We start from the raw sequence: 12078 nt of genomic DNA, 5'->3' as shown, positions 1-12078 counted from the left end.
CGTAAATATATGCATTGGAAAGATTTTGCCAGGAACTTTGAGTGCGTGAGCACTTCAGGCTTATCTCTGGGTAATGACTTCCATTTGTTTCAGCTAACACAAATTCTCATCTAGACGAGCCCGCATCCAGGGCCGCGCGGTGGGCAGGTACCGACCTCCACGCCTTGGCCCCAGGCTCCTGTAGGAAGCAGCGCTGGGGATGGCACGGTGATCACCGTCACAGGAGTGCCAGGGTTTACTGGGAGATTATTTTTCTTGGCTCAGACTTTATATACATCTCTATACAGAACACCCCCCACACGTGCGCATTTTGAATGATACTCTGTTATAAAAACAGCACGACTAGAAAAACTATTGCACCTGCATACACATGGGGGTGCACCTTATAAATAATTTATCGTAGTTAAGCAAAAACCAAGGGATAAACTTTGATTTTGTTTGGTAAAATATAAAACCTAAAATTGCTAATAAGCCACTAAGAGCTATTCAACAGATTGGCTATTACTGGAAATCTTGCCAGGACGCTCAAGCGGTTTATGGCCATCTCGGATATCGGGGGAAGAGTGAAATGGGTCTAATGTTTTTGAAGTTTTGTGGGGTTTTGAGAAATCCAGACATCTGCATTTTAATCTTTGGAAAATCCTGAGATCAGCAAGACTATCGTCTGCAGGATTTAACCACAAGTTGGACCCACCTCTTAGCAAGTCTAAATGTCTTATGATTGCTGTAAAAAAAAAAAAAAAAGAACAAAATCCTTTTTTTTAATATGTACACATAATGATGGGGTTTGTGCTGTAAAATATTTGTCTTTAAATGACAGGGTAAGAATATGATAATTCATGCTTTCTGCATAACCAAGTTAACTGGATGTGTCTCAGTGACTGATTTAAATAACTGCAGCTTTTCACCTGCTTCTTTGTCTGCAATATGTTTATTGCAGCTGTGTGTGTCAGCAACACAAAAAGGGGTAAGAGCAGCTCCGAGGCAAGACTCAAAGGCTTGCAAAGCGCTCCTTCTGCCTCTTAGATGGTCCTGTTACCCAGCTACCATCACCTCTACCTTTCATGTGGAGGCATTTTTTTTAAACACAGGGTACGTGGTTCGACCAAGAGGTGCCGTGTGTGCACACTGGCATTTTTTGCTGACAGGCATGCTTTTTAAAGTTTGACTCTTCCTCTCTCGTTACTCATCCTTCCATATTTGCAAGTCAGGAAAGATCTGAATGCAGGCCCAACTCTTCACGATAGTTGAGATTTTGAGTTGAGTGGGACATTGAAATAGCTCCAATGCCGTCAGCAGGGACCTCCAACTAAAAACGTAGTAACACAATGACTTCCCTTTCAATGTAAAATCAGTCATGTCAAGTGCTCAGATTTACACATCCTTTCATATGTATTAATCTACACCATCTTAACTGCTTTACACATTTCTAGTATTTACTTTGGCTTCCTACATCCTCTGTTAATGAAGACTTATTTTTCCATGACACAGGCAGCTATCCTGAACTTTTCTAGAAGCTGATATGACACAGTCCCCTTTGGAAAATGCAATAAAGCATGGGTGCACACCCAATGCAGTATCTACAGTAATTAGAGTCACTGCTCATTAAAAAGTGAAAATAGGTGGATTGTGCTGTACAGTGCTTCATAAACGAGAGAAAAAAAACATTAAAGCCATTTATGGCACTTGTCTCCAACAAGGACACTAATTCCAGGTATTTAGAACAAAGAACACAGTGTATTTTACTCTTTTTTCATCTTTCTGCTTCTAGACGGGGCAAATTAACATTGTTTTCTTACCATAAATCTCTGGAGACACCATGGTTTACAAATGCTTTTCTGAATACTCACACTAAAAAAGCAATCAGCCAGCTACTGAGCTTTGGAGGAAGGAGGTGGCATCTCCATTCACACACCTTGAAAACAAGTTATTCTGCAGGGAGCCAGGCTGGGTGAACAGGGGGTAGGCAGAAGCACTGCAAAACCTTCTCCCTTCCACCCAGAGCCAGCGTAGCTCATTAAAGCCACTATTTTGCACGTGCCACAGCGGTGATCTTGGATGAAAAGACTTAGACACTTCTTCAGTGTGCCTTCTCATTATCTGTCACCACCTATATGCTGTTTTAGACAAGTAGAGAGGCATGTCATCCCTCTTCCCTCCCTCTCCATACAGGGGGAATGCAAAGGCCAGCTCCTGCCCCAGACAGCTCATCTGCTGCCGGCTGTCCCCAGCCCCAGCACAGCGCTGCGTGACGGAGGTTGCCTAAAACTGCAGTGATGGGAGGGAACCCCACCACAGAGGAAATGTGCGTGCACTGCTAAGAGGGAGAAATACAGAAAAAGGAAAGAAACGTGACTGTCATCCAATCTGCAACATATTTCTATAGAGAAAATCCATTTTATTATATTAACCATTATATTTTTATACCTTTTTTCCTGTGGTGGCCAAGCTTCAGTGGAGCAAAGCTTTAGTTAGTTTCTGAGAAAGGAACCAGAGGTTTGGTGCATCGGCAGGAGGTGGGAAAGAGCTGAGAAAATAAATTTTTAACTTTTGCAATAGGCTCACGCAGGACTGTCCGCCAAACCCACCCCAAGCCAAGCAGCTGGGGAGCCCAGGGGCTGAATGAGAGCTGTAACATGTCTATCTGAACTTCCCAGGACACACAGATGCTGGGCTTGATATCTGCCAGACAGATAGGTTTCCGGAGAAAAACTGTCGTGTCGTGTATGTGTCGTCCCCCCCCCCCACTTCCGTGCCTCTCTCCTGCCATCAAGTACAGAACGAGCCATCTGCAGCCATTAGCTCACAGGAGCAGTGCCTACATCCGAGCCGGTCACAGCGTGTGCTCTCCACAGCACTATCCGCTTTCCGCTCCAAGCCGTGACGCACCGCGACATTCCCCTCCGGCCGGGGACTCCAGGAAGCGAGCTGTTTGACTTGGACGCAGGCACAGTGACACAGACACAGGTGGCTCCATCTATTGCGACACGGGGTCAAGCCTGCTGCAAAGGGTCCTGCTTTGCCCGGTTGTTTCCCTAGGGACCAGGAAACAGGGCGAAAAGCTGGCCCCTCGCTGGAATTAAATTATATTAAAGTTCACTCCGTGAGTACCTGTGCAGCTCCCTGGCATTTCTTGATAAATCAGCCCAGGCCCCAACAACAGGGAGAGGCAAAATCTCACTTCTGTACCACATTTGAGGAAAATTACGTCCCAGACTTGGAAGCCACTTTGTGGCTGACATGCGTTTCCACTGCAGACTTGGCCAAAATCCCACTCCTGGCCGACTCCAGTTGCAGGACATTTGGGTCTGGTGCAGAGCTGGATGGGTACCTGTCCTCTGCAGTAGGAAGTCACTTCCAAAGTAGCTGGCTGAAAGACGTACTTGCTAGGATGAGGGACATCTCAGAATGCATGCAGTTTTGATTTTAAATTCCTCTTCCTCAGCTGTTTTTTTCACCTCTTGTTGATTTTTGGTATAATACCCATTTTAATGTGTTTGCTGCCATCTTTTACCTGGTGGTGTTTTGCTCCAGTGGGAGAAAGAGTTAACGTTTTAAATGTATTTGATGGAGAAAGAAAAACCAAGAGTCAAGCTCTCCCGCAACGATAGGGGCTCCTTCCTTTTCTGGACAGTCTACACATGCTTCATTGCCGTTAATCATTTCATCCTGAATAAAATTAGATGGAGACCTCTACCCGCCAGGCCTGAGGCAAGCAATCCACTGGCTGACTTGTCCAGCATGTCAGACATTGCTCTTAACACTGACTCTGCAGTGACAGCACTGTTTGATTAGGACGCAGGAGGGAGATGCTCTAATTAATGATGGCGAATGCTGTATGAGAAGGCATATCTCAGAGAGGGAAACAAAAAGCGTAGTTCTTCCTAGTGGGGAGCGGGGAGGTGAGGCTGCAGAGCTCGGCTTCAGTAGTCGCTTCCCTCCCCTTTCTGTCCACGGACTCCTTGGCCTACACGAGTGGTGATTCACAACTTGGAGCTCGTGTCCCCCTCATTCCCTCTCTCTTTTTCATCACTGGTCTGGCAGTGGAAAGGCTTCCCACGCAATCCCCGAGCCAAATCCTGCTGGAACCGCAGTTGTCTCATGGTGCTTTCATCCCAAATAACTCAGCTGCTATGCTGGCTTCTGCAGTTAGGAGCTGCTTAAATTTTCTGCTGCCTCAATAGAATATATTTCTTGGTGGGCATAGTCAACCTGGGACTGGGAGCAGGACTATGGTGTGAGGAACAGAAAGCCCAGTATTGCACAATTGGTTTGCATCTCTGCTAAAGATGTCATTTGCAATGCTCTTCTGGAGTCAAAGCAATATCACTGCCAAGTACAGTAACTGAGGTATTCAGTAAGAGCAATTTGTTGTACTTGATACTGCTTCTGAGCACAAACGGATAACATTTTTACAGTCTTTTCTTATAACCACGTAGTGAGGAGGTTCAATAAAAGCAATTTTTGCCTATGAGCTGCTGAATGGTACCAATATCTCCAAGCATTTTTGTTCAGGATTCAAATATGCTGTGTGAGTGGTCACCCATGTTAAACCATATGGTTTTTATTCCCTATCCAGATTCTTATAAAGGCCAGGACTATCTGGAAAAAATCAAAAAGGCATTGAAAGGGGATATAGGGAGAGAGGCAAATTTAGAAAATTCAGCAATCTTCTGTCCTCTTGCAAAAGAAAGTACCTTATATAAGGCTGTACATGTGCAGTTCAGACTTCAAAATACCCATGTTCTTTCTTCACTTGCAGATACACCTGTCTAGATGGTGTTTTACTCAGCACATCTACTCCAAGTCCTGCCTTGTGCATGTATGCTTTGAGTTTTTTATTGGAAAAGGTGCGGACAGGTCTCAGTTTGGCTCAGTTCACTGCTTTCAAATCTAAATGCAACTCGAAGGTTCACAGAGATGCTTACTTTCACATGGCACGTACCTCATATTATTTCACGTATTTACTGGCTCTGTGAATGGGTCATGTCTGCTTTATATCGTGGCGTGGCTGGCAAAGTACAGCACTCCAGGTGTGTAAAGGGCACAAGATGGTCCAGGAGCCCGTGGATCTTCTAGGTTCCTGGGAACTTCAGGCTTCACCTAGCTAAAAGTCCTCCTCTGTCGCCCACTTTTTGCCACCACAAAGAACCACGATGAGATGGAAGCAACTGAGGCCCTTTGATGTTGTGCCCAGAGAGAAGTCTCCAAACTGGTGAGAAAGCCAAACAGGGGGCCTGTGCCAGGCACGCTGTTTTCTCCTGAGGTTTCTGTCCTCGGTGTTTTGCTACTGAAGAACGTGTGTTTAATGCTCGAGGGAGAGGAGACATACCGTGTGCTTTTAGGCAGAGGACCTCTCTTTTTCTCCTCCACCACCACAATCCCTTATCCTGCTTTTGTACACCCTGGTACTCAGGCTAACAAGTTTTAAAACATGTTTTAAGATGTATCCACTAGATAGCAAGACTATTGCCCAAACTCAAGCAATAACAATGTCAATGAACTGAACTGTCAGCCTGTCCCAAAAACCTTATCAAAACAAACTGCTTGCTGTCTGTGGCTTGAGGCAACTTTATATTTCATTTTGTAATACAAGCTCTGTGACTTCTCATGCTAGAGACTGCCTAGGATATTTAAACTCACAGCTTCCATTAGTGTAAGTGTTGTGTCTAAATCCACCAGTCAACTTAAAAAAAGAAAAAAAGGCACCTATATTTTGAATGTTAAGGCCTGCACTCTGCATTTATGACTGGTGAATGTGTTGTTTCTTAACCTTGATGTAATATAACTACTTGGCTTTCACGCAGATATAACACAGGTTTCAAAATACTCAAAAAGTTCTGCAGCATGTACGTAAACAGCTAGCACTGCTGTATGGGGCAAAGTTTTCTTTAACTTCATGGAACAGATAAGGAGCGGTTCATTTTAATATAAGCCCTAGAAACACAGTACTGTTGTTACTGGTCTTTAAATGGCAGTTGGCTCTGAGTGCTGACTATCTATAGTAATACTGTGTCAAGCTCAGTGAGTACAGATAATGTTTAAAAGTCTGTTTCATTTACTTAAACTTGCATAAGCATACTTAAAAATGTATATTGGGCCCTTATTTTAGCCACTCTTAGCTTTATATTTTTTTTACAGTGAAAGCATATTTACACTTCTAATATATATTTTCTTAAAAATGTACATGCTGCTGCAGAACTTCAGCAATAAGGATGATACATGCAACCCCTCAGAAAGCAAGGCAAATGAAAAAGAAATGAGAAAATATGCAGTGCAGAGAGTCAAGTACTGAAAAACATAACCTTGCCAAACCTCGACTTACGTAACCAGCTGTTTGAGAGCACTTCATATGTTGAAAAGAGATTGAATAACAAAAGCTGAATCCTGGCTGCCTCTGCTACTTATACAGGTAATCTTCTGGGGGGGCTCAGAGGACTTAAATACTGTGTTACATAAATGCAACTGGAAGTTTAAACACCCTACGTGCGTTTCAAACCCTCCATCACAACCTCTACAATGTTCTAAATGGTTTCTCAGATAAATCCTATGGTCATCCTAGAATATTATATAATGAAAAATTACACATTGTAAATGAGGATTTGGTTAAAAACCCAAACAAAATATCTTCTGCATATCAGGTAATAGATTACATAAGTTAAACTCTTTAAAAATTGTGAAAGAAGAAGGAACTAGTAAGAGCGCACACTGTCTGTGCAACAAATTCAATGACAATACTAAGTGTAACATGAATGGAAACTATTAGCAAAATACATTTACTGGGCATCAAAGCAGAAAATATGTTATCATCTGCTGGAACCAGTCTAAATAAATATCTGCCAAGGAATAAAACAATTTACAAGGAGACCTTCCTGTGTCTAATGGGGCTATGTGTTTAACACTTTTTTTCTTCGTATCGGTATTTGAACTGGGTCACATACATTCCTCTTAAGATGACATTTTAGAACCTATTTATAGAAACTCATCCTGTCTGCCACATCTTGTTTCAATTAAAATTTGATCTTGAAACAAGACAGAAGGATGGAAGTGGGGGCACCCTGTGGTACTGGCTACTGATGATCTATTAAAAGTTTATGCTGCACTTTGAATGGAAGGGAAGGCTTGCAGGAAAACACCAGCACAGAAACACTGCCCCAAAAACCTGCAAAGCCTCCTTCTGCGGCAGGAGAGGAGTCCTTGCAGTGGAGTCCCAAACATCTCCTCCCATGCCCCCCCTGAGCCTTTTTGGAGTCGCTTTCAGCTCTGCCGGCCCTGCCGTTCGCATGCCTTTTGCCTTTTTATGCAATGCTGCTTGCCCCGTTTCTCTGGGTTTTTTCAGAGTGTGAGATCGCTGTCTAGTTTAGAACAAACTTTCGCATTTCAGACTTTTATTTAGGCAAGGTCTTTGTGGATTTCTGTTTCAAACGTGCTTCTGGGACACAGGTAGGTTCTTCTGAGCATCGCTGATCTCAGGAAACCTGGCTGGTTTGGGATATTTAATCAACTTCTGCATCCCTCCCTTCCACCCCAGTGACTCTAGTTCATCTCTCCCATCCCCGGTGATCTCAGCCTTCACAGTATTTACTGCCACTTCTCCTTTCCCCAGGTCTCCTGCCTGCAACATTACCTCTGGCTGCCTCCCAAGTCCCCTAGGTCCCCCCTGAGAAGGACTGAGCTCTCTTCCACATTTCTGGCTGGCTGAGAGCGACGCGTGTGGACATGAGCAGGGTAAGAGAAAAATCGGGGAGGAAACACAGAAAGGTCGAAAGGCCTAAAGAGATAATCTGTAAATTTATAGTTGTTGCACCCCCCTTGCAAAACAAAGTGCCTTACTCAGGCTGCATATTGTGCAGTTCAGACTTTAAAATAGTTGTGCTCTTTTGAGAAAGGCAGAGAGATCTGCCTCGTGAGAGCTGGAAACTCCCTCTGGTCGACCTCCATTTCCACACAACTAGACAGCACCTTAATATCTAGCGACCCTCTGCCCTCTCACGTGAGACTGAAATCAGCCAGCTGGTTCAAAACCCACTGGAGAAATGGTGGAGAAAACTTGCACCGTACCTATGTAAAATAAAACCACCAACACTGTAGCTGCCGGTGCCCTCACCCGGCGTTGATGGTGGGAAGCGAGGCGATTCAGGAGCATTGCCCCAGGCTCCCAGAGCACAAGCCTGGTCTTGAAACCACAACTGCAGCTGATCACAACAGGCACTCAGAGCTGCCAAAACACATAACACAAATTTCATACCTGGCCTGAAGAACGGAGAGACATTTGGGCATCTCCACCCTCGCTCCTGGGACTCCCGCTGCCCCGGGCCCCATACCTCTCCTTGGCTTGTCCTACCCTCCAAGGTCACAGCAGCCTCCAGCTGTCCTCCCTGCTCCTGCATCCCCCATGCGTGTGGTCTCCCCATCCCAACCCTCCTCGGCACTCGTGCCCATCCACGTGCTGACCTGAGCCCCCTGGTCTCCCCCTTCTGCCTCTTACATTACCCCAGACTGCTGTATGCCCTCCTGCGTGCACACACACACTCTCACGTTTCCTTCCTCCATTCTTCTGTCTCTGAAGTTAGACAATTTTAATGTTTTTATGTTAATTGCTTTTGAATAACAGCCTTTCTGGGAAACAAAAGGTTTCCCAGAGCACTGGTTTCTTTGGAAACATTCCCATGGCCAACTACAAGCTGAATTAATAACAATAATAGGAAAATTTCCACATAAGTATATAAGACTTTTTTTCAACAGCTGGTGAAAAAGTTGTGGGGTTCTCTTCAGTTGTTTGGGGTTTGGTTTGGTTTTTGACATTTTCAGGCCAGTTTTCCCCTCTAGCCTCCCAATCCCCCACTCCTGCCAGTAGAAAGGTATAAAGCAGAGTCTCGCTGCAGTCTGCTTCAAGACAGGGAGAGGCAGTGACCCTGTTTACCGAGAGAACCCTCGGTGCATATGAGCGAGGAGCTGCATGGAAAGGCTGCCTGCCTTGGCTGGCATTCCTCTGTTGTTAAAGAGCACAGGAAATGATGGACATTTCTAAACCGGAAAAATTTGCAAGCAAGCTTCAGCTAACCACAAGAGACTAAAGCACACGGTAAGAATCACAAGGCTTATGGCAGAAGGGGAAAAGCTGACAACTTTTGATTCATGGGCTGTTAAAGGTTATGATGCTGCCATATAATATTATGGAAATGAAACCACAGTTTTAAACACTAAGCAGGTAGCTGCTTCAGCAAATAAACCCAGGGTTCGCTCTTTTTCATGTATTTGTATGTGAGGTGGTGGTGAAATTGGGCTGGTCTCAAAGAGGCAGTGACACTTTGGGGTGGGGGAAAGGGGTTGTGAGGGCCAACTCACGTGCAGAGCGCTACAACTCCTCACTTGCTTGCCTGGAGCCAAGCCATTTGGATTGTACAAGCCTGCTAAAGTCTGCCTTAATCTGGCTGCCGTCTCCCTGATCTTCTGGAGCTTTCTAATGTCCCCTTCCACCTTTAGAAAGTGAGGGTCCAATGACAGTATAAGGGCAGTGGCCCAAACGGAGCCAACAGCTACCTTACAGCCAGTGCGAGTGGGTGAAAGATTGACAACCACATAGATGCAATCCTACCTTTTTGCCTTTTGCTCTGATAGCCACAAACTTGAAGATTTTCCTCTCTGTTGTTTCTTCTCAGCTTGTCCCGTCTTCCTCTGCTATGCTCCAGTTCCGCAGGCTTCTTAAAAAAAGAAAAATAATTTAAAAGGTGCTGTAAAGGAAGGCATACATTACACACTATCTCATTTCAGTGTAGGATTTTTCTCACAGCATGCACGTAATGTTTGTTAACTACTAAAATATCACAAAAAGTACCGCCATCTCATATGTTGAGTTGGCAGAAAGAGAGGAAAAGCAAATCAAAATCTAGCTTCCACCAGTGACTGGCACGCTTGGGGGCTTGGCAAGGAAAGACACTGCTGAACCATCTTCTGCCAGCGCAGAGATTTCCCCTGTGGTGGCACTGGCACAGCTGTGCTTGGGGACGTCTGCACATGGGGCTGCCGGCAAAGAGGGGGGAAAGGGAAGGAGGTTTTCCTCGTGGGCCCACCTTCGTACCAATGACTCCATGGCATGCATAGGGTGGAGGAAGATAAAGTAGAGGAGCATGGTGTGACTTGGTGCTTTGCAAATCTTTACCTTCTGACAGGGCTAAAGGGCTTCATAAAGGTTTCCCAGCACACTGCCATGCAAAGGGATGCTGGGAAGAAAGTTGCTGGAGTCCTCCACCCAACTTTTCTCATGACCAATTATTTTAAATCACAGAGAGCATGAAAAGGGAAGAAGGGAGGAGTCCAAAGTAACCTCAAGGGGGGAAAAAAGGAAAGGAGTACCTGCAAGTTGGAAGAGAGAGAGCCCCAGGAAACAGCAGCTGTTACAACATAAGCCCCAAAAGGCTGCAGGTGCTCGTTTCCTCCAGGTTTAAAGCAACAGCTTGCAGCAAGGCTGCTGGAGTTTGCAGGGGGCCTTGGAGCCAGGGAGGGATCATCAGCTAGTCTCAGTCTAGCCTATCAGCTTGAGCACAAAAACCAGAAGATATGTTTTTACTCCTTTCAAAAAATATTTGCCGTGTTCAGTGATAGCCTTGGTCTGCCTGCTAAGTAAAACTTTCATGAGATTTGTGAAGCTGCCTATCTTGATTCCACCTGCAGTGGTAAAGAAGCCTTCCCCGTGAGCCAGGTGAAAATGTCGTTACTAAAATGGGGATCCATTAAAAACAGCATTTTGAGACTGAGCCAGTTATTAGAAAGGAGTTTCCATTTCCTTAGACATACAGTGCTTGCACTGTGTTAAAAAGGAGACAAACATCTTGCCATGAGCCCGCAATGCTTGTTTGATACCCGCTGCCTGTGCATGCATGCGGAGTTGAGCTGCTGAAAGGATGGTAAGACACAGAAGGATCACAGCACCTGCTGCTTGAAATTGTGTTATGTCAGTTCAGGCCCTGTTCTCTTCTAATATGTGGAGCTCTGCATCCAAAAGCTGCCGCCAAAAGCCCTCAGTAAAAAATTCCTTGCCCAGATCCACTGACCTATGTAGCCTCTGCTTATTCCAGTAGAAATTGGGCACAGATGGATAGACAGAGATGCCACGGACCCCAGTACTGGTATTGCAGCAGACCGTTTACACAGACACCAGGGTTTGTATTCCCCAAGGTACTCAGGCGTTTTGTACACGCTGCAGTCACAGGGGTCAGCTTTGTAACTGCTGCGGGCCCCTATTCCTGTAGTAGCTTTCTCCTTTCAGATCCCAGCAAACGGGGCGGGGGGGGCTGGTATTAATGTATATCTTAATTTTATATCTCTGAGTACCATATAGAGTAAAGGGAGATCCCCAAGGTATGCAACAGGTAAGTGAAAGCTGGAAGGAAGAGTCAACTGAAAAGACAAATATCAGTGAGCCTGAGGTTATGAGCCTACAGCTGCTGAGTGAAAAACATTTATTCATTCAGAGATGGGAAAATAAACAGAAAAATCGATACGCTGTCCCTCTATGCTGCACATATCCAGATGAAAATAATTAAAATGCATCTCACTGCCTGTTGTGCAGATTTAACAAAGCATAAATGCACTGTGCTCCTCTACTACTCATGGAGGAGGGACAAATTAATGTCAGACACTGAAATGGGTGAAGTAGCCACTTTGGCTTTGCAAACTAGCATGAAGCAGTGTGAGACAACCACCAGCCACATGTAAGCACCACTGTGGAGCACAGGCTGCCTCTTGGCTGAGCCGAGGTCCAACATCAAGAGAGCACAGAGGGACAGGCTGCTCCTGCAGATGGACCTGCACAGCGGCAATGTACGCTCACTGCAAGGCGGGGAAATGTGGAAAGTGGCGATCATGCCTGAAGATATGTAGAGATCAACAGCAGAGAGGGACTTCAGTGTAACGATGTTCATCACCGTAGGATTTTGCTCTTAATCTCCCTCACTTGCCATGAGAAGCTATAACCATCTCAAGTTATTTCAGTTGGGGCTGTCTAGATGCTGTCAGCAAACTGTTTGAAGTTCCTGCAATTGAGGGATAAGCAGCTTTTATGCAGAAAAAGCTGGC

The sequence above is a fragment of the Gymnogyps californianus genome, chromosome 2 (assembly GCF_018139145.2).
Source record: "Gymnogyps californianus isolate 813 chromosome 2, ASM1813914v2, whole genome shotgun sequence".
In the NCBI taxonomy this organism is placed as follows: domain Eukaryota; kingdom Metazoa; phylum Chordata; class Aves; order Accipitriformes; family Cathartidae; genus Gymnogyps; species Gymnogyps californianus.
Note: the sequence above shows the minus strand (reverse complement) of the source record.